General features: G+C 43.5%; 1 protein-coding gene and 1 long non-coding RNA gene across 2 annotated transcripts in view; one reads left to right on the top strand and one right to left on the bottom strand.

Annotated features, from left to right (window-relative positions):
* Nucleotides 1–27,388, bottom strand: part of LOC310669598 (tigger transposable element-derived protein 1-like) — a 433,144-nt gene that overhangs the window by 90,131 nt on the left and 315,625 nt on the right. The window lies entirely within an intron of this gene.
* On the top strand, nucleotides 11,501–27,294 carry LOC310669709. The gene is made up of 3 exons (XR_014507294.1): nucleotides 11,501–11,858; nucleotides 20,634–26,958; nucleotides 27,051–27,294. It is a non-coding gene; the product is annotated as an uncharacterized lncRNA (long non-coding RNA).

Below are 27,388 nucleotides of genomic sequence, written 5' to 3'. Positions count from 1 at the left end.
CACACGGAAATGCCGTTTACCTTCCTGCCGGAGCGGTACCTATTTATCTACTTGCACTTTGACATGCTTTTGAACTGCTTGGTTGGCAGGAGCTGGGACCGAGCAACGGAAGCTCACCCAGTCACGGGGATTCGAACCACCGACCTTCTGATTGGCAAGTCCTAGGCTCTGTGGCTTAGCCCACAGCGCCACTCGTGTCCCACGAAGAAAAGCATAAACATAGATATTTAAAGGATTTTCACCTGCTCAGTGGGGTGCCCATCAATTTGCCACTTGTGTTTATTTTAAACCTGTTGGAGTTTAAATTCTGAAACCAATACAGTGGTACCTCGGGTTAAGAACTTAATTCGCTCTGGAGGTCCATTCTTAACCTGAAACTGTTCTTAACCTGAAGCACCACTTTAGCTAATGGGGCCTCCCACCGCTGCCACACAATTTCTGTTCTCATCCTGAAGCAAAGTTCTTAACCCGAGGTACTATTTCTGGGTTAGCAGAGTCTGTAACCTGAAGCGTCTGTAACCTGAGGTGCTACTGTATAATATAAGGATATTAATAATGTGTTCTGGACTACTCTAAGGATGAGCTAAGTGCCTGAATGCTGGTAAGGGTTCACCCCACCATACTCTGAAGTAAAAAACAAAACCCTGAAGGAGAAAGGGGCGGAGTCTGAAGCTGCAAACCAAGTACTCAGAGGTGCCCTGGGAGGATATTTTATTTGCATGTTTGTCTATTTGCCTATCCAGCCTCAGTGTGTTTGTGCATAAATTGGAATCCCGAGTGGCCGTTTGCTCCGATTGAGTGCTAAAGAGTGGGTTATCACAAAGAAAGTTCTAAAATAAAAAAAAGAGCACACAGAACTGATAATGCATAAATAAACATTGCTTGTACTACATATGTACTATATATGAAACTTAGGAAGAATATGCCACTGGACAAGTTACTGTAGTTATATATGTTGTTATTGGATTTAAATGAGAAAATGAGAAACAATAAAAATTATTGGGGGGGTAGCAATTATACTACGTTTTTATGGAGTACTTGAATATTATGGCTGGTAGCTGAGGTGGAATGAAGACCTTTATTTAACATGACATAACTCTGATAGGCCAAACATACAGAGACAATATGTGACCTCAATACCATAGTTTTGACAGTGGGTTTTCAGCAGACAAACACAACATACTTTGGAGAAAAGAAAATATTTAGGTTTTGCTCTCAGGTGGGATAAATGAGGGTAAGGTGGGTGGTATCTAGCTGGCTTGGTAAAGATAGATCTCATCACACCAACCACTCAGTACTTAACCTTGTCAGTTTTCCAGTGTCCCATTACTCCTTTTAGCATACCAGCTGCCTCCACTTGCAACACTCAGCAGCAGGCAGGATGAAACTAGGACATGTTGGAGTCGAGCCATCTTTTATTATAAAACTATTTTGCATAGATTTGCATATCTATATCTATAGTTGTGAAAACAGGTGCAAAGGGTCTGTAGGACAAAAGTTATCAATACAAGCTTATTTTACAGGGTGGGGAGAGGACTGATCTGGCCAGTTTTGACTGAGGACAAACCCTATGGGTTGAGGGCAGACCACATTTACTTGTCACATTCCGGCCGTAGTGCCAGCTGATGAAAACATGTCATATGAATAAACATGCAATAAATTGAAACGTTTCACTGAGAAAATCAAACAATAAATTTATAAGAACAAAAGCCAGAGAGCAGCAAAAAAAAAAAAAAAAAAAAAAAAAGCATCTCTAGAACTAAATCTTGATCTCTGTGACAAGGCCTAAGCCATGGGTTGGCAAACTAAGGCCTGCAGGCCGGATCCAGCCCATGGATGGTCCGGGAATCGCCGTGTGGATCACCAGCATGTGCGTTCTTTCCCTCCCCCTACCTCTCCCTCACATGGCGATGGCACCTTCTCCCTCCCTCCTCCTGGCTTCTCCCCGCCCTGCCTAGAGGAGGAAGCGGGCTGGGCTTTGTTGGTGGCAACAGCAGCAGCGCTCGAGTAGCTGCCATTTTAAGCAGCTCTCCTCTCTGGAGCCCTTTCACATGCCACTCATTGTCCCTCCGCCGCCGCCACCAGCCCCTGCCTCTCACAAGACACAGGTAAGCAGCCACTGGGGCTTGTGGTGCTCTTGCATCATCCCCCCCCCCTCAAAATATAGTCTAGCCCCCACAAGGTCTGAGGGACAGTGGACCAGCCCCCTGCTGAAAAAGTTTGCTGACCTCTGGACCCTAAACGGTCCCCCAGCGAATGCATTTTTAAAACACCATAAGTGCCTCCACCTTAAACTTAAATGTTTTAGACATTCCTCATAATAAAAAGGCTCAAATCTCCTGATAATTTTGATCAACCTTCTCTGTTCCATCACTAACCCAACACCAACCTTTTTCAGATAGATCAGCTGGAAATATACTTATACAATGAATGATGCTGCATGATTCTGATGCCTTCCATTTTCTTTTCTGTCCCTTCCTCCAAAATCCCTACCATGAAATTTCCCTTTTTTTCACTGCCACTGAACACTTCACCGAAGTATTGTTGTGGAATTCGCTCTCACGCGAGATAGTCAGGCTATCAGTGGCTGTGATCTACCTCCACAGTCAGAGACAGAATACTACTGAAGATCAACAACAGGAAACTGCATGGATGGAGAGTGCTGTCATGCTATGGTCCTGCTTGCAGGCTTGTGACAGACTTCTTGGTTGGCCATTGTGAGAACAAGGGACTGGACTAGATGGGTCACTGCCAGTGCCGGATTTACGTATAACCCAACAAACTATAGCTTAGGGCCCCACTCTCTTGGGGCCCCCCAAAAAAATTAAACAGGAAAAAACTGGATGTACATTTCCAAAATATAAGATAAAAATAAAATAAAACCTACATACGGTTAGAGCTTAATAATTATTTCACTATTAATACACTTCTACTTAATTGTATTTCACTATTAATATACTTCTTAATTGTATTTCAGTTCAGCAATTACTTTGATAAGCAATTACTTTGATAAGATAGCATATATTCAACACAAAAAACAGTGACAATTTGTTGTTGACAAAGAACAGCTGGACGTATAAAGTAGCTTAGGGCCTCATGAAACCTAAATCTGGCGCTGGTCACAGTCCTGATCCAGTGGGCTCTTCTTATGTTCTAATCTTAGTCTGAGAAATCTCCACCATACTTTTTCTGAGATAATCACGTTCAGTAAAGCCATAATTGATAACTGTGATAATTTTATCTTCAAAGGCCATCCCAGATGCCATTTATTTAAATCTATATATGCTTGTTCTTCATTGGCAAAAGCATTGTGATCTCTGTTAATTTAGCCTACAAATTAAAGCAGTCAATAGCATTTGCAGATTTTTACTGCATTCCCCTAAGCCTTCTACCCAAAGATAAATGTTCATTTAGAGACTTGACTGGTACTTAAATATGTGAGGAGCAAAAAAATGGCACTGAAATATGAATCCCAAGAAAATAATGTATTGTTTATTCTGATTTGCTTTGCAATTACTTTATGTTATTACGGATTTAAAAGGCCTGCCAGTTAATCACACAAGCCAGTAGTTTGGTAGAACAGATTCTGTGATCTGAATGCGCATGTGCTGGCTGGCTTTGGGTGACCAATCTCAATAGGCATTGGGGAAATCTCTCCAACACGGTCAATGTTGCAGCCAGGATATACACATCACTTGTCTTTAAATATTTCATCTACAAATTGCCCAAGTAAAATGGAAACAACACCCTGTGGCAAGGATTGGATCTTCCCACATAAATTGAAGATGCTCAAATTTAAGGTAGAATGTGAGGTATTATAAATTAGTGGTTTTCATGAAAATGTTTGCTCTTATTTGTAGAGTGCATATATAAACTAGGCAGTGTAAAGTACAAGACACAAACAATATCTTCTGGTTTATGATCTAAATTGGGAAGCGGGTGGCACTGTGGGTTAAACCACAGAGCCTAGGACTTGCCAATCAGAAGGTTGGCGGTTTGAATCCCCATGACGGGGTGAGCTCCCATTGCTCGGTCCCTGCTCCTGCCAACCAAGCAGTTCGAAAGCACGTCAAAGTGCAAGTAGATAAATAGGTACCGCTCTGGTGGGAAGGTAAACGGCATTTCCGTGCGCTGCTCTGGTTCGCCAGAAGCGGCTTAGTCATGCTGGCCACATGACCTGGAAGCTGTATGCCGGCTCCCTCAGCCAATAAAGCGAGATGAGCGCTGCAACCCCAGAGTCAGCCAAGACTGGTCAGGGGTCCCTTTACCTTTACGATCTAAATAATGTTTGGAAAGGGGAATGGAAAATGTATGACCAGTTAGATAACGATAGAATGAATTGATTTTTTCCCATTTAAATCAGGGGGTTAAATATACCAAAGGAGGAAGCAAAATGTTCCAATACTGGAGAGCAACAATTTAACACAGTGGCTAACCATTTTGATGATCATTTTATTCTATGATTAAGCTTTGGTAAATGCCTGAGTAGATCTCATTAGGCATGACAAGAGCAACACTCAGCACAGCAACCTGGACCCAGATTGCAAGTCCATCCCAGATGAGATGGGGCAAGTCAAATCTGTTGGATTAGCAACAGAGGAGGCAGATATGCTAGATACTGATCTAGGCCACAGCATCATAAACACTGCAAATATTTGCAAAGGTTGCCATTCTAGGCATCCTTGCAATAAGGAGATGCATCTGCTGGATTTTTTTTCTTTGCTGTTGAATGAGGATTTGCCTTCTTTACAACAATCACTGATCAGCACTTCTAAGTCCTGTTAAAAAGAAAGGATGGGGGGAGCTCCCAGGAAAAAAAATACATTAAATAAATCACCATCATAACTGGGGAATACTCTTAAGCCCTATATCCATTTGCAGTGAAACAGTTTTTCATTCAGAGGCTTGACTGGCATTTCAAACCAATGCAGTTCTCTGAGCAGAACAAAAAATGTCAATAAAAGAAATCCTAAAAATGAGCTTCATTGCCAGGAAGCATGTACTGAAGTATTGTCTGGGGCCATTGCAAACAGTAAGCAGACCTGTAACCTGCTGAAAATCAGTACTAATATTCTATTTCGGCATTCCAAAATTATGATGACGGTGAAGACAAAGACAAAGATTTTCCATAGTGGGTTTTAGTCTTAAAAACACATATAATATACTGACTTCCCAGTCAGTGAGTCCCATGAGAGGATGCCTTCTCACAGAAAACAACAGCACAAGTTGCTTTGCTCAGATTTAAACACTATTGAGACCAACCTAAGTGTGTGCAATGAAGACTGTGTGGTTGCCAGAGTAAAAAGATCTAAAGGCTGGTTCGATCTCCATTGAATACGCTTCACTTTCTGTGGAGGCATACTAAGCTAGTAATTTTGACATAGCAGAAGTTTCCCTCACTAATTGAGGGTCATCACTGATGTTTTATCATGAGCAGAAATTTTGTATGGCTGTGCTGTGTACATAACCCCACCCTACACCATCAGCCCTATAATTTGCCTGATGTTGCCCCAGCAGCCACTTAGCTTGCCTCAGATCAAAGTTTGCTTCTCACATAAACTTAAGATAGGGTTTTATAATTTGGTTAGAAGGAAGTACACTGATCTGCAGTGATCCAGAGCTGTCTCTACCTGACGTGACTGAGGCCTGGATCCACCCAAATGTGTTCTAGATGGCTTGGGATTCAGGCCTCAGCTGAATCCAGTGCACACCCCTAAAATGTAGTTGTCGGTGAATCATTGTCAGAGAGGCATATACCTGTAGACCTCTCAGCAACATATGACGCCATCAAAGAGGATATCCTTCTGGACCATCTCCCAAAACTAGTTGCTGAGAGGCAGTTGTTCTTGGGAGTTGTCACTGGAATCTCCCAACCTCAAGGCTCAATTTTGACTCATATGCTTTTTGACATCTACATGAAGCCACTGGCTAAAGTCTTGGAGGATGATGTCATTAATATGCTGGCTGCATTTAGTTCTATTTCCATCATATCCAGGTGAAATGGCATTGCTCTTGAACAAGTGCCTGGTCTCAGAAAGGGACTGGATGAGGATGAATAAACATAAGCTCAGTCCAGACAAGAGAAAGAAAGGGTGAGGGATTCAGCAGAGCAGCTGGCTGTGGAAGGCCTGGTTAAAATGGGTTTGAGCTCTTCCTGAGGTATCAGGTTCAGGTGTTCTTGGACACATCTTTGATCCTGGAGCTCCAGGTCACCTTTTTCAGTTATGAGCACTGACATTCCTGCTTTCATGACTTCTAGATTGGATTTTTTGCCTTGTTTGGAAAGGGCAATTAATACAAAATGCTGCTTCCTGCAACCTGGCCCAGATTGGCAAGATCATATTAGAGGAATCTTCTTTTTAAAACAATAATACCAACAACCGTACTATGTACCAAAGCTCTAACTCAGCTTTAAGCTTTATCTAATCTGGTGGCCCACAGATGTTTTGGGCAACTCCCATCAACTCGGACCATGCTGATTGGGGTTGGTGGGAATTAAGAGTACAAAAACATCTGTTAAAACTATATTTAAGATCCACTCTTGACACCTACCTTGGGGTCTGTCTGTCTGTCTGTTTGTATTTTGCAGAATTGCTACCTATTAGAGTCAAGTCCTTCTCAGTTGTTGCCACCTACCCTGAGAGAGAGAATTGTTGGCTTCTTCTCTCATAATATTAGAACCCTGGGTAATCCAATGAAGATGAATGTTGGAAGACTCAGGGCAGACAAAAGAAAGTTATTCACATAGCACATTGTTTGTTTGTTTGTTTGTTAGATTTCTCATATGCCATTTGCTGGACGGTCCCAGGGCAGGTTACAACAGTAAAAGGTAAAGGTAAAGGTACCCCTGCCCGTACGGGCCAGTCTTGACAGACTCTAGGGTTGTGCGCCCATCTCACTCAAAGAGGCCAAGGGCCAGCGCTGTCCGAAGACACTTCCGGGTCACGTGGCCAGCGTGACATCACTGCTCTGGCGAGCCAGAGCCGCACACGGAAACGCTGTTTACCTTCCCGCTAGTAAGCGGTCCCTATTTATCTACTTGCACCCAGGGGTGCTTTCGAACTGCTAGGTTGGCAGGCGCTGGGACCGAACAGCGGGAGCACACCCCGCCGTGGGGATTCGAACTGCCGACCTTTCGATCGGCAAGCCCTAGGCACTGAGGCTTTAACCCACAGCGCCACCCGCGTCCCAACAGTAACATTGTACTGTTACAACATTGTATAAAACAGATTAAAAAGTTGCAACCATAAAGCAATTAAAGTGTAGAAACAATTAAAAGCCATTCCATATATAAACCAGTTAAAGCAGTTCCATATAAGAAAACAGTAGCAACAGTTAAAAACTACTCCCCCTATAGAAAAAAATAGTTCCAGTAGAGATGTAGACTGGTTTAAAGATCGCCACTTAAAAGGCTTATTGGAAGTTAAGCTGTGGAATTCATTTCTACAAGAAGTAGCGATGACCACCAACATAGATGGCTTTTAAAAGGGCTGCATGCACACAATACTTTTAACACGTTTAACACATCCCCCCTCCCCAGATTGCTGGAAAGTGTAATTTACTCCTCACAGGGTTACAATTTCCTGCATCCTTAACAAACTACAGATCCCAGGATTCTGTGCCTGTGTGCTTTAAGACAATTTAATGGAGGACAAGGTAATCAGTGGCTACCAGGTATGATGGCTAAATATTACCTGAAGCATCAGATATGCCTTTGAATACCAGTTTCCAGGAATCACAAGTGGGGAGAGTGCTTCTGTGTTCAGGTCCTGTGTGTGGGTTTCCTGCTGATTTAGATGGCCTTTGCTCTGATCCAGCAGAGTTCTTCCTAGTTCTTATAGGATATTTCCCCTCAGGTGGTTAGTTTGGTCCCAAAACATGCCTCCTTTTGAAGCCACCTAACAGTGTAAGTGGGCTATTTTTATTCTGGAGAAAAAGCAGACTTGGAGCCCCAATCTGCAGCATGCTCATTGCTGCTTTTTGCTTTCCAGATGAAAACAGTACGTTTGGAGAGCAAAGAGCAAACAGCTACAGGGCTATTTTCAGCAGACAACAAGCGAAGGTCTGCAGTCCAGATCATATTCTAGCCAGCCCAGGATGTTTTTACTGATAGAGGCAAGGCAGAAAATGCCACATCCCCCCTCCTCCACTGCATGCCCACCACACTTCTCCACCACTCCTGCCCAGAAGTGGCAGGTGGGCAGCAGGCAGCAGGTGTGCGGTGGTGAGCACACAGTGTGTGCATGCCAAAGGAAGATGAGCAGGAGGTGGCTGACAAATGCAGGAGGCCATGAGTGGCATCTCCTCCCAGCTGCCTGGAGCCTGTCACCCTGAGGCCACTGCCTCGCCTTGTCTCATAGGTGGGCTGCCCTTGCATGCCCCTGCAGCTGCTGTTTCTAAAACAAAAAACCGTCAGGTTACGTTTGCTTGTTTAATTGCATGACTTAACATTGCATATTGTTTGGCCCCTGGAGATAGGTAAGGGCTTGTTGTTGTTCTGCTGGGTCTTTGAAATGAGGATTGATATTGCTTGCTGCTGTTGCTGATCCTTAAAGGGATTCAGATTTGTGTTGGCTTTATTGCTTTTAATACGCTGAGCTCCATTTTTCAAGGCTGCAAACTGCTTTGTAAAATCGCATATCATTACATTATCTGGAATAAGATGTGATTCTTGCTTCTAGAACCCATCTGAGGATTGAGAGAAAGGAGATGTGATGAAAGGAACAGCTGACTAAGACCAGTTTATATTAATTTGTTTAAGAGATTTCAATGCTTGTCTTTCAGGGTAAAGACCTTCCAAATAAATTTGGAACCCTATAAATTTAGGGTTCATTCATATGTAGGGATTGTTGCATTAGTTTTCCTGGTTATAATGCTAGTGCTTCTGTTCTGGTTTCTTTTCTTTTCTTCTTTTTACACTACAATGCCTGTTGCATTATGGAAATGTGGCTTTTTGATCAATATGCCACCATTTAAAGCTAAATTTCATTCACACCTGTGGATGTGGTATGACACAACAGCAAACATCATTGGGCATGTCACATCATCACTCTTTATTCACATGGATCCTTCTGTTCCCCCATGATTCACCAACAGTAATGGTGGGAGAGAACCATATGCAAGAATTAGCATGCCAGAACTGTATGCCCCAAATTTGCATGACATGATCTATGAAAACCATGGGAAAATTACAGCACAAATCTCCTGTGATTTTCTGGGTTAATGGGGTTACAAATGGGGCTTTTTTTTTTTCCTGGAAGCAATTAACACAATAATGAGTACTAGACAGATGCTAGATTTCCACAAGTGGCTTTTATGTTATGTCAAAGATCTTACAAAACACTGAAATGATTAGGTAAGGAAACACTAGGGAAATGAAAAAAAAGCTCTGTTTCCTTGTTCCCAGCAGGGGAACATGCACACAGAGCCAAATTGAACAGGATTGAATGCAGTGCTCACCAACTAGTGATTAGGAAGCATAATCCTGCAATCCTTCTCCCTGAAGGAGTCTTCCTTGCTAGCATGATCCCCACAGGGGATTCACTGGTGAAGCAGGGCCCAGCAGAATTGAACTTTGATGGTGAACAGAAGCTTCAGTCCTCGACTCCGCTGTGTAGTTTGGAGGGGGGGTGCACTGTATCCATCTGCATGTTTATTAGGGTTTGAAGCTCTAATTAAACATTAGGGCTAGCCCCCAAGTCAGTTCAGGGCCTGGATCCAAGACTGGTCAGAGTAGACAGGGTTGGATTGGGCGCTGAAACATATTGGGTGGAGGAGAGCATGCACCACTGAGAGACAGTCAATGGTTTTTGCAGCAACAAGAAGAACGTATAGAGGAACTCCTGATTTGCCAACAGTTTTCCCTCTTCACAAATGGAGAGGGAGATTCACACTATCTTACGGCTCCTGTAAAGTGATTTTTTAAAAAAAATACATATAGAACAAACCTAAAAACAAAACTCAAAGCAGCATCAGTTTAAAAGCCAGCATAACAGTTTTAGTAAAATTCAGATTGAAGCAGAATGGAGTTTCAAGACTTTGTGTGAAAAGTTTCAAAGATGGGGCCATATATATCGAATCTCCATTACGAGAAAGTTCCAAATGTATGGGGCCACAACTGAAAATGCCTTCTCTATCATGACAGCCTGGTGGCCATGGATAGCAAGCTTGCAAGCAGTGACCACTCATATGTCCAATGAAAATGTATTTCTCTGGCTGCTCAAGAGTTTGATTAAAAGCCTGCAGTTTCCCATATTTGAGGAATGACGCCATGAACTCTGGTTAAGTATCTCCAAACAACTTGGAATATTATACATCTCTGCTATCTTCTTCCAGAACTGGAATCCACTCAGAATGTTGAGTACTTCTCTTGCTCCTGGCCATTCTTTATGGCTCTGCTTCAGATGTGTCGGAACAAGGCTTACTTCTTTTATTGTGAGATGGTGATAAGCAAGGTGGAAAGGCACAGTGTGTTCAAGGGCAGAGCAGACCAACGACTTTACAAGGAGGTCCAAGTGCTTCCTCTCAATGGAGACTTGAGTGGGGAAGGGACATAAGGAGTAACAAATGCAACACTTTATATTGTGAGCAGAGAGGAGGCATAACTGTTAGCTTAAAAATACAAGCCCAACTTCTCCGGCTCATAATCTTTGCTCAATCCATAAGAAGCACAGTTCTATTCATTAATGAAATTCTGGTTCTGCCGGTCTCTTGCAATAATCACTCGTTGAAATCATGCTCTTTAAATAAATGAAGCAGTGTAAAGATCATAAATGATGTGTCCCAAGGAAGCTGAAATGTTCCTTCATTGGTGTGGGCTGTGTCCCTCCTGTTTTCAATGCTCATTTTTTAGTCTTTTCAATGTTTTTAGGTAGTAAATTCGCCTGGTGCACCCCAATTGCCTTGATGGGACAAAACTCCTTTGACCCCACCCACCTCTGAGGTGATTTTTTTTTTTTGCTCCCCCACCCTCCACAAAACTGTATTCAACTGCAGCCCCCTTCCTCCTGCTCCATCAATGAATGGGAAATAGAAAAACAGGCCTGGTTGGAAAAAGCAGGGTTGTATGAGGAGGCAGCTCTTCTTGAGACTGGGTAAACCCAAGAGAGAAACAACCATATCCCTGCTCTGTGAGAGCTTCCTGCATGCTAAGCATTCTGTGCCCCCCCCCCCACCAGCAATTATGTTGGGCTGGTCAATGTGCATAATTCATTCCAGATGAAATTGATATTGGTAATTTGATAAAAGATGCAAACTGCTATATTTGTCAAAGGTAATGTAAGAGGAAGACTGTGAGCATCCTATATATTTCTTCTTTCCCACCCTTTCCATAACACACGCCCTGCTTTATATGCTTAGATTGTGATATCACCATTAATCTTTGTGTCTAACACTTATTCGGGAAGCTCTCAGTTATGGGAGGAGTGTTTCTGCATCCTAAAATGCTCCTCCCAGTTCGGTGAAGCCCCCCTCCCCATGTGATCTCTCCGTAAATAAAGTTGAGGAATTTGGCTGGGTTCACAGAGCTGCTGCTAAGGCGGATGCTCTGGTGCGTGTGTGTGTATAGGTATGTGCGTGTGTCCTGCGTGTGATGCTATTTCATCCTCCTGGAGCCTGCAGTGCTAGAAGCGGCGCGTCTATTCAGCATTCTGTGCCTCTGGCTTCTTAAAAGAGGGAAGCGACCAGGGCGCTTACACCATCTCAGACCTCCTGCAAAATCTGCCTTCAGTATATACACAGGGAAAAGGGAAGGAACAAAAACACACAGACGGACAGAATAGCCTTGGAAGTAAGCCGTTGCTAGCCTTGGAGGGACCAAACAGTGTGTGCATATATCCATATCTATATGTCCAAGTAAGGTAAGTGTGACATTGCTATGCTTGATCAGACCACGTTATTTTATCTGGACGATGAGGGGCGTGGAGGGGTGGCTGGATGCCTCTTTATTTAAAAGCAATAGTGGCTATTCCCCGATCCCTCCTCTCCCTGTTGTAGAAATGGAACACAAAGCACGTGTGATCCTTTTCCAGAAAACCTATAATCGCGAGTTGATTTCCTGCAGAAGGAAAGCCTCGGCTGATCAAAGGATTGGAAAGGACATAGGAGCGGGGGTGGTGAATGGGAGTCCAACCCCATTCAAATGTGCCTTTTGTTCGGGTTGGTGGTGTTTCGGATCTTCCCCTCCAGGAGCGTCGTCGGTTGTAAGTTGCGACGTTGCATTTCTCTACAGTATTCAATTACCGCAAGCCATCGCCTCTTTGCATACAAGTCAGGCGGAGAAGGGAGAGAGGTTCAGCACCTGGACAGCGGCAGCGGCTTCTGCATAGGAATGCCGGCGGCCAGTTACGACTTAATGGAAGATTTATCAAAGCTCTGCTGATGAGTCTGAGGCGCTCTCACATACGTTGAAATTCAGCAGCAGCCTTTTGTCTCATCTGCAGCCCGAAACGAAAGCTTCGCCCTTACTCGAAAGTAAATCCTTGCTTTCAATAGGGGCTCATGCCCAAGTAAGCCAGCGAATTTAGGATAGCAGGCTTTCCTTCTTGCACTAACACACATAGGAAAAAAACATCCATGCACAGCCATATGCACTCAGCACACACTTTATGTTGTCCATTGTTGTTATTATACTGTATTAATGTAAATATTATTTCCCAAAGTGGTTTTAAAAGCTTACAGACCAATGGGTAAATCACTGTACCATGATTATATTGAAGGCCATTTCATTGTCTGCATTGGAATTAAGACTGTAATTGGTGCCGAGAAGTGACCTGCTTCAGGCAGCACCACAAATGAGGAGGTGGGGATAAATGAAGGCAGGAATTGGTGCAGAAATACTTTTCAGAGTGTTAGCCCTAGCGTGGCTGGTGGTGCGTTCAGGCTCTGCTTGAGGCAGCGAAAAGGTCTAGCACAAGAGGAAAGCAATTCCATGTTCATCATGTGTAAGGGACAGCATGTGAAGATTTTCCAACAGGTGTACATCCAGCAAACAATATGTGTGCATGTCTGTGTGAAGATCCTCACTTGTAAGTCTGCCTGTGCTTTCAGACTTTTATGCACTGTTGCATTCACTCCTACAGTGCAATGGTAATTTATGTGATGGTGAGCAAAAGGCAAAAATGTACCATCACATTCTGAAGAAGGACATCTTATCATTTCCTCTCTGCCTCCCTTCTCAGGTACAGGTCCGGTAGAATATAGCTTAAATATATATTTTCTAAAATCAGACAGAGAGAGAGATCTCACTTCAGGCTTCCTGGGGATGGGAAGCTTTGTGGAGGCTTTGTTCTTAGTTTTATCAGACTTCAGCTCCAACAATCTCAAAAGTCGAGGACCAAGTCACAGACTTTCTGCATATCCTGGAAAGTCCAAGTATCATAGCCACTACAAAGACACACATTATTGCTTTCCACCAGGTCTTGTAAATTCCCCTGTAATGTCTACATTAGTTTTATGCTTGTGTTGGTCATGAACAGTTCCTGGAAAGGAATTGTTTCTTTGAGAATGTCTCTCAAAGAAGTGAATCTGCAAGATGCAGTTTTTAAAGGGAAAGTATGTGTACAGTGGTACCTCGGGTTACAGATGCTTCAGGTTACATACGCTTCAGGTTACAGACTCCGCTAACCCAGAAATAGTACCTCAGGTTAAGAACTTTGCTTCAGGATGAGAACAGAAATCGCGTGGTGGCGGCAGCGGGAGGCCCCATTAGCTAAAGTGGTACCTCAGGTTAAGTACAGTTTCAGGTTAAGAACGGACCTCCAGAATGAAGGTTCCACTGTATATGTATAATTGTATATTAAAGTGGTCCAAAGTAGCACAAGGAATGTCTATGTTACTTGCAACCATTTCAAGATGAATGGCAAACATCCCCCCCTTAAATGGAAATTAAAATGCTTAAGGAATTTACTGTGACTCCTTCCTATGATTTGTTATGGCACAGCAATGCTGTTTCTCGCTCTCCCTGCATGCATGTTAGGCAGCGCAATCAGGACTTAAATTGCAAAGGTTCACAGCAGCACTGAATGGAGATCGCAAGCCTTTCTTGGCATTAAATGACCCTTATTTTGTTAATCTATGGGCTTATATAGGCATAGAGGTTGAACAGCAAAAAAATGTAAGATAAGTGTAATGCAGCTCTCTTGTCATTTGACCTTGGAAAATGGAAGGATTCCTGTAAAGATTTCTGCTATGTATGGGAAACACATGGCATATTGCAATATGGACAGTTATCTATGTGAAAGACAGGTGTAATTCAGGGGGTTTGTGTCTACTTAGAAGTAAGCCCCATTTATTTCAGTGGGACTTAGTCCAAGGTAAATGAATGTAGGGCTGCTGCATTGCTCTGTAGCTGAACAGTACAGTATGTTAGGTTTCCTGTGCTGGGATTAAGTGATTGAACCCAAGCAGATACGTACAATTGCAAGGAGAGCAGATGGGGTTTCTGCCTTAGGCAATTTTCAGAATGAACACCAAAGATTATAAAGCTAAAGACATGACATAATTGTGAAACTGCTAAATCTGTAAAAGATTGACGAGGCTTTATTAACCTGCAAATTCCTGCAACACAGGAATTGCAATTCAGCATTATTCGTTTTTATTCATTATTATTGTTTTGCAAAAACTATCTTCTACCTAGAGGTGTCCATTTGCAACCTGGACATTGGTTGTTGTGTCTTCTTTTTTAAAATCTCCTGATTCAGCAGGAAGCATATAATTTTTAAAAGGCAAAAATTTAAAATATCAACCAAAAAAGGTAAAATGCAGCATAAAACTTTACTTTTTTTCAGAAATGTTTTTCTTTGTTAAAGCTGATTATTCTCAAATATTTTTAGAATACCCAAATATTTGCTCAATATTTGCCCTTTGATTTCAGTTTTCATGGTTCTCCTAATATACACATTTTGTATGGAATGTATACATTTTTGCAAGCAGTTTTCCCTAACGTAATGCATTGTTGTATGCTATTTGCACCCATATACGCATTCTTTTGCACACTTTGCCTAGCAAATTTTTGCGCACATTGCAAAATTCAAGGAAGTGAATGATGGCTATGTTTCAGTTTGCCTGTTGTTTCAGAAAATTCAAATGAGATAATTTTGCATATGCAAACTAGAAAAAAATTCTCATCCATTGTTACTGGTGATCAAGAATGATGGGAGCTGTAGTCCAACAATAACTGGAGGGCAACGGAAACAGGTTCCGCACCTGCCCACTCTTGTCACACTAAAACTCTACAGTAAGACTTGTCTTATATGAAACAGCTGTAAGAACAAACCACCACTGGCCCATCCAGGTCAGAATTGCATTGCCTGCTCTGGCAGCAGAGCTCTGGGGTCTTAGGCAGCCTGACATTGGAGATCCCTCGAGAAGGTGAAGGACCTGAGCCTTCTGCATGCAGGCATGTGTCTGTCATAGAGCCACAGACCCTCCCACTATTTAAAAAAAATAGCTTCTCAAAAATGTAATCTGAAAAGCAATTTAATGTTCCGAAGTGCAACTTAATGAAGTTGTACACTGTCTCGCATTAAGAATAAGTTGAGGCTTATTAGGGCTTATTAGGGTTTTCTAGATTTATAGTCCATTCCTGTACCTTGATGTTTTCAGTGGAGCTTCAACTTGCTCCAAAGCAGGGGTGTAGTGGAGCAGAATGGCTTTTTTTTTTCAGGAGGGGAAGCACAACTCTGGCATTTTCACACCAGGAGCAAACGTCGTCATCCGTTGGTTTTTCCCTGTGCTGTAATCTTATGGGACTGAAGGGCAAATCTGTTTTGGCACAGAATCCCTTTGATAGGGAGGCTAAACTCAGGTAAAGGACCCCTGGACAGTAAAGTCCAGTCAGATTTGACTATGGAGTGCAGCACTCATATCTGTTTTCAGGCCAAGAGAGCCAACATTTGTACGCAGACAGCTTTTTTGGGACACATGGCCAGCATGACTAAACCACTTCTTGCACATGGAACACCATGATGAGTGCCAGAGCCCACGGAAATGCTGCTTACCCAAGTCTAAGATGCTGACCAACACACCACCATAGTATCTCAGTATTGTGAATCAACACAGTTGCCCTTGTGGGTGTGGCTATAATGATAAGCTGATTCTTTTCACCATGATTGTGAAGCTCTTTACCTCTACACTGTGTTCTGATGAAACTGGAGCTGTTTAACATCCTATTGGTTCCTCTTACAATCTTGTCCTGGGAGGTAATGAGTCAGTGCAATCGAAAATCAGTGTTTTTTTGATGGAATAAGGTGGCTACAAGGGACCCCCCTACCACAACTACACATCACCACAAACACTTTATCTGTAACAACAGTTCAGTGTATAGAATAATTAAATAAAAGAGGAAAATATATAAATTGAAACCTCTTAGCATTTTGAAAACCAGTTCTCGTTGGATAGTACAAAAAGTGTCAGGAAGAAACGAGGCAACTTATATTTAAATTATATTTCTGCTGGTATAGTTCTGGGCCTCATTAGCGGGGAAAACAACTTTGTTTTGAATCAGAGAGATAAGAAGCTAAATTCAAGGTCCTCATGGTGACAAAGAACATAAAGGTAAAGGTAAAGGTACCCCTGCCCGTACGGGCCAGTCGTGTCCGACTCTAGGGTTGTGAGCCCATCACACTTAAGAGGCCGGGGGCCAGCGCTGTCCGAAGACACTTCCGGGTCACGTGGCCAGCGTGACAAGCTGCATCTGGCGAGCCAGCGCAGCCCACGGAAACGCCGTTTACCTTCCCGCTAGTAAGCGGTCCCTATTTATCTACTTGCACCCGGGGGTGCTTTCGAACTGCTAGGTTGGCAGGCGCTGGGACCGAGCAGCGGGAGCGCACCCTGCCGCAGGGATTCGAACCGCCGACCTGACGATCAGCAAGTCCTAGGCGCTGAGGTTTTACCCACAGCGCCACCCATGTCCCATATAGCTTTAAACAAATATCTAGAGATGGGTTTCCTGCCATACAGACCTGTCTGCGTGCTAAGATCTGCAAAGGAGTCTGTGCAGGCAGTTCTGCCACCCTGCAAGGGTCTTGGGGCAATAGTGCATTTTTTTTTTGGGGGGGGGACTTTTCTGTGGTGGTTTTCAGACTGTGGAATGCACTCCTCTCGGAGGTGCATCTGGGCTCATCACTGTATACATCTCAACATCACCTTTTCACTCAGGTCTTTGGGTCTAGAGGAGGAGTTCAGAATAGCCCTCCCACTGTAGGGCTGTTCCTGTTTCTGACTGCTGTTGATTCAGTTTTCTCTATGGTCTAGAAATGATTTGAGTATTATATAGTTGTTGTACTGAGTTTTATAGTTTAAAAAGGTAAAGAATCCCTGGATGGTTAAGTCCAGTCAAAGGTGACTATGGGGTTGCGGCGCTCATCTCGCTTTCAGGCCAAGGGAGCCAGTGTTTATCCACAGACAGCTTTCCGGGTCTTGTGACCAGCATGACTAAACTGCTTCTGGTGCAACGGGAACACTATGATGGAAGCCAGAGCGCACGGAAATGCCGTTTACCTTCCCACCGGAGCGGTACCTATTTATCTATTCGCACTGGTGTGTTTTCGAACTGCTAGGTTAGCAGGAGCTGGGACAGAGCAATGGGAGCTCACTCCATTGCAGGGATTCGAACTGCCGACCTTCCGATCGGCAAGCCCAAGAGGCTTGGTGGTTTAGACCACAGTGCCATCCGTGTCCCTACTGGGTTGTATGTAGCCGACCCATTGACCACATAGTGAAGGGTGAGCAATAAATAAAATCCTAGAAGATATAAAGTAAGCAAAGGAAAGAGTTGTAAATGTCGGCCAGGAGTCATATAGGACTTAGCATTTACCGTATGGGGATAATATTGCTATAGTCAAAGATCTCCAGAAAGGCACTGCATCTGCCTTGAATTCAGAAGCCAGGCAAAGCATCATTCACCTTATCAATTGCTATCATTCTTAAGTTTATCCATATATGCTTTTTTCCTCGAGCATCTCCTAGAGTTGGAGGTGCTTGGCCTCAAACCTCAATTACCCATGTTCTGCACCCATGAAAAGTACTAATAATGTTCCCCACCTGCAAGCTTCCTAAATTCAAGGTGGCTTTGGTCATTATTAAAATAAAACATTGCAAGATACAGTGACAAAGCATCTAGGTTAACCTTCCTTCTGAAATGTCTTTATTTTTTTGCCATCTTTCTTACTGGCAATGAATTACTCATTTACATCTGTTAACATCAACAGAATGCTAATCCCTAGTAAACAGTCATTATTAGAGCCAAAAATCTTTTTGGATGTGCTGTTAATTAGCAAAACAGAAACCCACTCCATTCCTTGGAAGTCTGAGTGGCAAAGATTTTTTCATACATATGGTTCATTCCAAATGCATCTAATAAACCCTTATGTTTAGAGGAAGGTGTGGCAGGCAGTCATCAAGATGTGAACAGAATGCTGGGCTTGAAACATTTCGAAGAGGCTACCTGTAAGATTAAGGGTCTGTAGCTTAATGCAAGATTATAGGTTTGCATACAGAATGTTTGTGGTCCACTCCTTAAAAAGTTAAAAAGCCTTTCAGGTGTCAAAGCCAGAAAGATTGCTGCTGCTTGAGTTCATTGAGCACCATTGCTGCTAGTCAGAATAGAGCATCTTGAATGAGGTGGAAAAGGTGGTCTGAGTAGATCACAGTATGAGGTGGTCACAGTATTTAAAGCTGCACAGAATATCCACTAATTTCAATGTTCACTTTGAAACATTCAGCACAGCAGGACAGATTTACTCCCCACCCTACCCCACCCCCAAAAAATCAGAATGTTGATGCTATTCTGCAACTTTTTGTTTTTTGTTTCCCTGGCTGCTGCTGCTGTTTCTGTGTTCTTCTTATTTGTCCACACTGCCCTGACCTCACTTGCCCACACTGCCATTGGCTATGGTGTCCTACATTATTAGAATTGCCCCCACCTTACAATTAATAACACATGTGGCATGTTCCACATCACAAAGTGTATCAGTCATATTTGTGAAGAACCGTAACATCACCATGTCAGACTGCAGCTTTAAGAACTTTGACAGCAGTTGAAGGTGAATGTGTTGGCAAATGAGGACAACATCAGTGAGGTCAAAGGAAGGGTGAGAGAGACTAGCTATTTAAAGAAACAGCACAGATGCAGAGCTATTTAGCACAAGCACCCCAAATGTGCCTCTTTTAAAAATTAGTAGGTTAAAAAAAAAAGTAGTTCCAGTTCAAGCCTAGAAATGAGCTCAGAGGATCGCCACTTTTCTTCCCCAGAGGAAATATGGTAGAGATGGGCATTTTGAGTGTGAGAAGCAACATAGTCCATCAATGACACTGCTGGTGCATGCACTGGGAAAGTTAAGCAAATTTAAAATTCAATACATGGCACGGTGTAATGAGCACATAGGATTAAACACTACAAATCCTCCTAATGAGTTGCTCAGAGTTGCAGGAAGCTGCAAGGCAATTCTGGAAGTTAAATGAGGTGAGTAGGGACTGCCTTGTGTCCCTCACATGGCTTCAGCACATGCACACGGACACAAACCCTTCCCTACCTACACCTTCACTCTGGTAAGCTCTGGTTTAGCAACCTATCTATTTCAATATAGAGGAAAAAGAGAGGAAAAACTAAGGCTTGTGTGAATTGCAGGTTGTTTAGGTTCATACTGAATATTTGGTACGTGCAGGCCCCAAGTTTTGACCCATTGCCAACCAGGTGTAGAACCGTAAGATATGGCATTAGGCTGGCTGCACAGCCATCTTCCTCAAGCAATGACCACCCACTCAGCACCTTACATCATATATGACATCAGGTGTGCAGCGGTTAAAGACATGGCTGCAAAGGAACAATTGGGAGCCTTAAAATATGCTCCCAGTTGTTCCAAACTGGGGCTGGTTTTGGTACCTTTTAAAGCTGGAGGCTGGGGTTGGTTTCATTTTGGAGTTCCCAATCAGAGGTCTTGAATGGAGCAAATCTGTGCCAAAAGCAGGGCTTGAAGTCTGCGTAGATTACAGCTTATTGTAGCCTTCATCTTAGGTCACCGAGGTAAAGGTAAAGGGACCCCTGACCATTAGGTCCAGTCGTGACCAACTCTGGGGTTGCGGCGCTCATCTTGCTTTATTGGCCGAGGGAGCGGGCATACAGCTTCCGGGTCATGTGGCCAGCATGACTAAGCCACTTCTGGCGAAACAGAGCAGCACATGGAAACGCCGTTTACCTTCCTGCCATAGCAATACCTATTTATCTACTTGCACTTTGACGTGCTTTCGAACTGCTAGGTTGGCTGGAGCAGGGTCTGAGCAACGGGAGCTCACCCCGTCGCGGGGATTCGAACCGCCGCCCTTCTGACCGGCAAGTCCTAGGCTCTGTGGTTTAACCCACAGTGCCGTTGATTAACAGCTGGGTGGTGTTTACTACCTGTCAGAGGTCCACTAGAAGTGGAGAAGCTCAGAATCCAGCCCACTAGTTAGATCCTGTTCCCCATTCCTAGTTTACTGGAAAGGAAAACACACACACCATCCTCAGCCAGTTTGCTGCAATAAAGAACTCAAAATCCTGCACCCACTGAAATTCTAAACTATTGTAACAAAACAATCCAGTTGTGTTTTTCACCTTGTTCTTGATCAGAAACTAATTTATGCTTTTCTATACATAGGCAACTGTTTACAGAAGTCACAAGCTATGAGGTCAACTCTTTGCTTCCACATCAAGAGCTCTGCGGTGAAAGAAACACTCGATCCTTAAAGAGCCATGGAAAGCAAGTGTGCTGAGTTCCAAAAGGAGTGAAGAGAGCAGAGGTACTTTAATATATGCATGGAAGCCACAGTGCTGGAACTGATCATAATATTAACCATCTTTGGAAGAACCCACTTCTATGCCTCACTGAGGAATCTTTGATTGTGAGCTTCTCTTATGAGTGATGAAACAAAACCCAACTCGGAGTGGAACAAAACTCAGACAACAACTGTCCATTATGGCCGATGTAAACTTCTTTTCTGTTTTAGCCTTCCACACGATCTTTTGCTGTGAATAAGTCACTACATTTTCCTGATTAACCATCCAGGACGTTAAAGAATAAGAAAGTGGTTCTCAGTTTTACCGCACAATCTTTAGGGACGGGCTGTAGCTCAGTGACAGAGCATCTGCTTTGCATGCAGAAGGTCCTGGGTTCAATCCCCAGCATCTCCAGATAGGACTACGAATAGGTCCTGTGTGAAACTGGTTGCTGCCAGTCAGTGCAGGCAATGCTGAGTTATATGGACAAATGGTCTGACTTGGTGTAACGTGGTCTCCTTTGTTCCAGAGACAATAATACACACCATTTGGACATAAATGAGGTTGGCTGCCAGGCTTGTGTGACTTCATGAACAGAACTGTGTCCTCCTAAGACGTTGCCTCATGATCATAGGAAATTGCAGCCTGTTTCTTCAAAAGCATCTCTGACTAAAGTGCTCCTACAGAATTCCAATGAGGTCCAAATTCAGCGACACTCCTATCCCTGCCTTTTTGGCCTCCAAGGAATACGAGACTTATGCCATCCTGAATGCCACACGGGGTGCTGAAGCCCAACAGACAGAGGAGTCCCTTTCCTCTGCCATTGCACTGATTGTAGTGGTGGCTCTCATCTTCTCTTTGATAAGCATGTCTCTGGTGACCTACTGCTTTCACAAATGGAAGCTGAGGAGCAAAAGACTGCAGAAAGCCCATGAAGAGTATCAGAGAGACCACGAAGAAAGTGGGTTTCAAAGCACAACAAGACTTGTTTCTTAAAGGCAAAACAAAAAATGAACAACAGCAACCTAAACTTATACGTAATATTTCTGCATTACTGAGAATGTTGTGGGGGGTGGGGGAAGGACTTTCAGAAGATAACGTGTGGGTGCAGCAATTGAGTAGTAAATTTCATTCCTTTACCTAACAGGTCCTAGTTGCCAGTGGTGGCTGGTGCCCTTTGGGGCCCATGGGATGGAAGGCAGAGAGGCCCTGACTGGGTAGAGCCAGAGCTGATGATAGACAAAGCCACCTCTTTCTAGTTTTGCCCCCATCCTCCTCCCTATTGGGTTCTGCAAGGGCAACACTGAGGCGTGTATGCACAGAACCTTTAAAGCACACTTTCTCTCAAATAATTATGGGTGCTGTAGTTTCTTAAGGGTTTCTGGGAATTATAAATCTGTGAGGGCTAAACTACAGCGACCAGAATGTGCTTTAATGGTGTGTAGCGCCTACACACATGAGACTAAGGGAGAGGAAGCCTAGACTAAGGAGGGAGGGAGGCTGGTAGGGGCTGTTTGAGGTTGGTTGGACAGTGCCCTATTCACCCTAATGGTACAGCTTCCACTGCTAGTTGTTAATGCTTAGAAATTTTCCTACCGCCTCACTCTTATGCTATATTTATGAAAACACACCACGACTGCATTGCTAAGTTTTGTTCTGTTTACTACCCTTTTCTATGGGCTGCAATGTTCAAACTGGACTAAAAAGGAAAGGTCCCATAATTTGCTATAGGGTTACTCTGGAGGAGCTGGTTTGAGGATGGCAATCTTTTATTCATCTCAGATTTGCCACCAACATCAAAGAGCTCTAAACTCAGTTGCTGCAAAAGGTCGGATCCATCACTGAAGTCAGGTGTGGCACATCCTGTTTTACCGCCCGAGGCGAAATGGAAAGTGCCACATTACCAGCACCACCCACGTCTGCTGGCACCACTTCCACACCTCTGCCACTGGCGGAGAAGCAATGACTTCTTGTGCTCTGTGAAATCTTGTAAGATTTTGGTGAGATCTCGTTAGAAAGCAGCGCTGATGCTGGCACTGCTTCTCCAGCGGTAGCAGGGCAAGTGCCCTTAGGGGTGCTGCCTCAGGGCTTCTCCCACCAGAGACTGCTGCTTCACCCTGCCTCATGGGTGCACCAGCTCTAACTGAATCACATGTGAATCTTCTGACTTTTCCGCAGCTAAAGGTGCAATCCACCTTTCTGAAACTAGCAAAAGGTTTGCCTGATCAAGGATAGCACAAAGGCCTCTGATAAAATAGTTTCGAATGCAGAATTCCACTGATCTTAATGGGAATTCCATTAAACGCAATGGAAGCAAACAGAAGATGGGTGAAAATCCCATTGTAAAAATAAATGAAATGTGTGTTAGCACACAGATTTTTTCAGAGGTGACACTCAAGACAAGGTGAGACATAATTGTAACAAAGAGGATACTGCAACAAAATGTTGCAGCGTAGCTCACCTTCTGTTCAGGATTTCAGCTAGTCCACTCCACCCACCCACACCCACCCACCCCCCCCCACACACACACTGCTGCTAGCTTTCTTTGACCACTAATCACTCTCAGTCCTCCTCCTCCTCCTCCTTTATTGAGTTTATATACCATCCTATACCTGCAGGTCTCCATTTTGGTTTTTTTGTGGTGTGAGGTAGACACACTGGCACCCCAGCAACATTAAATACTGGATTTCTCCATCAATTTCTACAGGCAGCTTTCACATTTTACAATGGCTTCTGAGAGGGAACCAGGAAATGTCCATTCTAGCCAATGAGTTGGCCCTGTCTGCTTTTTAAAAAACTTCTATGTGCCTCTTCCTCCTTTTTCAGCCACTCCATTCTCCTTCTCATACAGTTTTCACCCTCCCTCCCTGCAAGTCAGACAGCATTCTATGGCCACTAGACAAGGTTGGCATCCACCTGTCTCGGGAAACATGGATGAGTGTGCCTTTGGGGGTGAAGTCAAACTGTTGGAAGGTTACACTGCCTGCTGTGACATGCTCAGTCCACATTGGGCTTTTAGTTGGGAGCAGGGAGAGGGTGCTACCCATCCCTCCCATAGGTGTTGTTTTTACTAAGTTGTTTTTTTTTTTGGGGGGGGGGTATTTCTTGCAAGTCCCCAACCTGCTAACATCTCCCTCTTAAATAAAGATTTCTAGCTACGTAAGGAGACCTTCTTCCCTTGTTCTTTAAAAAACAGTATCTCCATATTGCAAGAGAACCACATAATTTTTAATGGAAAAGGAACACTTTAAAAAACAACAACCAAAAACACAAAAACAAATTGTTAATTCTGCTAACACATATTTTTGAAAACAAGCATTGGGACTTCTTTCACAAGGTGAGAAACCTAGTTACAAACAAATGAACGTAGATACTCACTTAGGATTAGTGAATTGCTAAAGCCCTAAAGCAGCGGTCGGCAAAGTTTACCTTGCCTGGGCTGGTTCACTCCAGCGGAGATCCCTTCGTGGGCTGGATCGTGCGCATGCCTGCGATTTCCGGTATCTGCGTTTGTGCAGACACGATTTTCAGTGTCTGCGCAGACGCAATTTCCAGCACCGCAAAAGTGAGTCCCTGCGCAGTGCCGGTATAGTGCAGTACGCGGGGACTTGCTGAGGGGGCGGCTTGTGGGCTGGTTAAAAAACCCCCGTGGGCCACTTGTGGCCCATGGCCCTTAGGTTGCTGACCCCTGCCCTAAAGCAAGCAAAGCACCCTCAGGATACAACTACATTTTCAGACCTGACATGGATTTATTTCATTGGAATATTTTAAAGGTCAGTATTTTAAATCCTATGGCTGGGCCTGGGATCCAAAAGAACAGGCAACTATTCCACATGTTAAGAAGGACTTTGGGCTTCCACTTCAAATAGCCAATATACACAACAGAAAATTCTCCTCCCCCTTCAGAATTAGTGATTTTATTCATAATCAGACCTATTTAAAACTCATTATGATTAATCAACTAGGATTTATTTAACTAGTTGGCAACCCTGCTTTCAAACCTAAACCCACTTTACTCTTCCTTTTAGCCAAGCTTACAGTGGCATGCTTCTATTTCCATAGCTTACAACATTGACACAATGCAAAAGACAGTGACTTGATGCGAGTAGCATACTCAAGAAATTATTTCTAGCTGGAGTGTTGGATATAACATCAGAACGAGTATTTGACTTTGTTTTTGTTTTAGTAGGGTTTTAGTAGGTTGCATGTATATATAGACATTCAACCATCCTGCTAAAGTATATATAGCTTGCTTGCAATTATCATTAGCTAGTGTATTGCATATTTTTCAATGAGCTGTAAAACTGTGAGAATGATCTAAGTCTTTCTTTGAGGGCAAAAAAATTTGACCATTGTAAAAATAAAAAAACCTGCAGAAGGAAACTAACAAAAAAATATATTCAAAACATAAAATGGTTATTAAGAATACTAAAATGTGGATTTAAAAGGCAATTCTTAGGAAGCCTATGTTTAACTGCTACAGAGATATTTTGAAAAATGTATTTATGGATCATACACATGATTATAAGTGGGAACAGAAGAACATTATTTTATTACTAAATAAAACAAATATATAAGCAGTGACCACTTATGTCTTTAAGAAGGATACACTTTGAATGTCCTTAGTAGGGCACATTGGTGGCTCAAAACACTTTAGAGGAAGTCAGGCTGATGGCACTGGTACCAGTCAACAGGTGGTACACACTCGCCCACTGTGTTCAAACAGGAGACTCCCAGATCTAATTCAGAGGTGAATAAGCAGTAGGGGGAAGCAGCTGAGTCCTGGCACTAGCCCATCACAGAGATATTAGGAGGGAATAGCAGTCCTGACAACGCCAAAGAACATACCTTGTGCTTAGGGAACTCATGTTTGGGCTAGGTCTCACTAGCTCTGTGATAGCAACCAATCTGACATGCAGCAGGGTATATAGTAGCGAACTGTGCAAGGCTCAATTTAGGAATATAGGAACGTGCTTTAACCCAGTTTAGATTATTTGTCAAAGTAATATAGGTGAGGAAACTGAATCACAGAACCATAGAATTATAGAGTTGGAAGGGATCCTGAGGGTCATATAGTCCAACCCCCTGCAATGCAGGAATAAGCATCTTGTGCCTTATGGGGCCCTCCAAATGTTGCTGGACTACAACACCTATCATCCATGAGCACTGGCCATGTCGGTGGGGAGACTACACTGGCTGAGTTAAGAGTCCAACAACATCTGGAGAGCCACTGGTTCCCCAGCTTTCATTAAAAAAAAATGAAAGAAAAAGTAACCACAACTTTTCCTCCTGTGGTTTTGCTCTTTTCTCCAATGCATCAGCTTCCTTTTCACATCTCTGTGACCACGTCAACCCACAATGGTAGAAGAAACAGTTGCCACACAGACAAAAAAATAAATGTTGGGTTGCTGCTTGTAACGAGAAATGGCATGAGCTTGAAGACGGCCACTTTCTGAACATATGAGCTGTACCCACAGTAACATATGTGTACTTCTGTGCAGTAACATGTTGTAAAAAGTACATATTAAAAATGGACATTTGTTTGTAATGTTCAGTGGTAGATAAACATGTATTGGATGCAAAAAGCCAAGGTTCAGTTACTGGTATCTGGCAACCATGCCACAACATCAAGGGTATTTTCTTCCTTCTGTTACATGGATGAGGAATATCTTGCTATTACTGCAAGTGAAAAGGGACTATGTGAATATCGCACTAAGATGAGTTGTGCAGAATGTTGCTTGTTCTTGGCATTCATCTGTCTTGGGAGGCAATGGAGGAGTGCGTCTTCAGGGGTGAAGTCAAACTGTTGGGGGAGTTACAGCACCTGTTGTGGCTGTACAGACCAATATGAGAGACATGTTTTGTTGCAGCTGGGACAGATGAAGGCATCTGGTTGTGTTGCTGCAGATGCACCATGGCATTTCTTCTCTCTTTGCTCCTCCCAGCAGTCATTCCTACTCTGGTCACTCCTGGATACACAACCAGACTGACTGTCTCCAGGCACTATCGTCTGCAAGGGGCTAATGCTGCTAGCCTTCATGTGACACTTGCAGACATCTTTATAGCACAGAGTTACTGGTGCTTGAAGCCATCTCCCTGCAGAGCACATCCTTGGGGATCCTTCCATCTTCCATTCTGTGGACATGGCCAAGCCAGCATAGACACCGCTGAGACAGAACATGCTGGGAATGTGGGCTTGTTTCCTTGTTTGAAACTCTGTCTTGCCTTGTGATGCCCAAAATCTTCCTGACACAGTGCATATGGAAGGCTTTTAGGCATCACTCCTGGTGGGTATAAGTTGCCCACAACTCACTTCCGTACACCAGCATGCTCAACATGCAAGCCTGGTAGACCTTCGTCTTGATATTGGACATTAGTCTCACATTCTCCCAAACTCCCTGGTGGTACACTTAGTTCAGGTCCACCCATGATTGCTCTCATACATACAATATGTGGATAAGTGTATCCAGCAGCAGCAGACATTCTGATTTTGCTACACACCTCAGAGCTTTTATCCCTTGTAGAGACAGATAAACCTCTTTTCTTTGGACTTGGTTGGCATCCATCTGTCTCGAGAGACAATTACTATGTTTTTATTCTGCCCTTCAATCATATTCCCTGCACATTTCACAACAG

The sequence above is a fragment of the Podarcis tiliguerta genome (assembly GCF_965153285.1).
Source record: "Podarcis tiliguerta genome assembly, chromosome: Z".
NCBI lineage: Eukaryota > Metazoa > Chordata > Lepidosauria > Squamata > Lacertidae > Podarcis > Podarcis tiliguerta.
The sequence above is the reverse complement of the archived record's forward strand: the minus strand, read 5'-3'. Positions and strand labels throughout refer to the sequence as shown.